Here is a 2,124-nt window from a genome sequence, read left to right as displayed (position 1 = left end):
TGACAATGAGACCCTTTGAAAACTTTATCGATCAGTGACCATCTCAAAGAAGATATTGAACAAAATTAAGCAGCAGGCGTTCCTTACCAACTTTAACAACAACAATGTCGCATTCAATAAATCCAATAGGGTAAAACTCTTTTATTTTTTGTGCATTTATCTGTTGAATCCTTGAATAAGTTAGACTTATTTTATATAGTATCGCCATATATACTAATTTGTTATTGTGATCAAATAGACAAAAATTGGTTACTAGTGAAAAAGTTGAGGTGGCTCTGGCTGAGGTGGAGAAACCAAAGAAAATGAATGCTGGAGATGAGGATGTTGACATCGGAAATGAGGAAGACGGCACTGCGAGGAAGAAGATTGTGTTGGGGTTTCTTTCGGATTGTAGATTGGGCGGGTTATACTCGACCCGGGCCTAGTTGGCCATGACAAAAAAAACATGCTAACTGTGCCTATTAGCAATTTGGACACATGGAAAATTACATATTTTTCATTAAAATAATAATAATATAAAAATAAGTTTTTTTTTTAAATATTATAATTAATTATTATTATTATTATTATTATTATTATTATTATTATTATTATTATTATTATCATATGAAATTATTTTAGGAGGAGTGTTAGGGACCAGCAACTTTTGTGTTTTGTAATCATTAATTGGCCATCAATAATATTTTTAATTATGTGAGATTACATCTAATAGTGAAAGATCACTCATTTTTCCTTATTTTAATATTTACTTTTGGTGTTGGTGCAATACTAGATGATGATTTGGAGACTCTGAATACTCCACAATTCTCATTGATTTTTTGTTTGACTAACTTTTTTAGGATATTTTATTTTAAAGAAATTAAAAAAATTGGTAAAAGAGATTAAAATGTATATGTTTTAATCAAGTAGTATTTAAAAAAAGTACATAAAAAAATTTAGATTAAATTATAAATCAAATTAGATTGAATTAAATTTGAAAAAAAAAAAACTCTTACGTGTTTAAGTTTTATGATGAGAATAAATATAGTAAATAATTGTGCCTATTCCTAAAAATCGAAAGATAGAAAGCGTGAAGTAGATGGATAAATAAGATAGAGAAAGAATGAGAGATAACGGAGAGGTTGACGAGGATAAATAAAATAGAGAAAGGGTGAAAGGAGGAAGAATGGGAAATAACCGTTTGCCAAGAGAGGTTGATGGGAATAAATAAAACAGAAGAAGAGAGGTTGATGGGGATAAATAAAACAGAGAATGAGTGGGAGATAACCGTTTCAATTTTTTTCTCATTTTGTTCTATTTTATTTAGCGTGCACCAACTTCATGCTTTTCACAAACCTTTTTAAGTACTAATCGTTAATAATAGTATTTTAATAATCGTATTTTAATCGTGTTAATAATGTTCTATTTTTAAAACGTCTATCTTCTTTATTATATAAAACCGTTCATCTTTTCTATTATTTGAAATGTTCCATTTTTAAGAGTTTAGTATAATTTAAATTATTAATATTTTTTATTATTTTTAAAAAATATATGTTTATATTTACAAATACATATATTTCGTTTATAATAATTTTTCATAATGAGATATATGAAAATTAAAAAATACACATATTTCGGCTGACGTATTTTTGTAATAATTTTTTAAATTATTTATTTCAGTAATTATTGAATATATTTAATTTATTTAAATAAAAAATCCAATTTTTTTATTATTTTTGTGAAAACAAAGAAAATACCTTTTTTATTTCATCAATAATTTGTGTTATATTTTATTTCGTTTATAATTATAAGATATTTTGATAGAAAATATATATTGTGTGTTTATTCTGTTTGACATCGAATTCATATACATGTTTTTACTAACCACACAACATTGAATGACAAAAATATATATGTTTTGTTAACTAAATATACAAAATATTAATAATATATCTTTTGTTATAAAATAAAAAGAAAGGTCAAATATAAATTTATGTGGAACAAGTCCAAATACAAATAAGCTATTTTTGGATTATTAAAGTTTTTTATGGACCAACATTCACTCAACCCATTAAACTAGACGTCTAACATTTTTAAAGAAAAAAAAGTAAATCAGCTATGATGATATCATTAGTCCAACCCGAC

The sequence above is a fragment of the Arachis stenosperma genome, chromosome 8 (assembly GCF_014773155.1).
Source record: "Arachis stenosperma cultivar V10309 chromosome 8, arast.V10309.gnm1.PFL2, whole genome shotgun sequence".
Taxonomy (NCBI): Eukaryota; Viridiplantae; Streptophyta; class Magnoliopsida; order Fabales; family Fabaceae; genus Arachis; species Arachis stenosperma.
Note: the sequence above shows the minus strand (reverse complement) of the source record.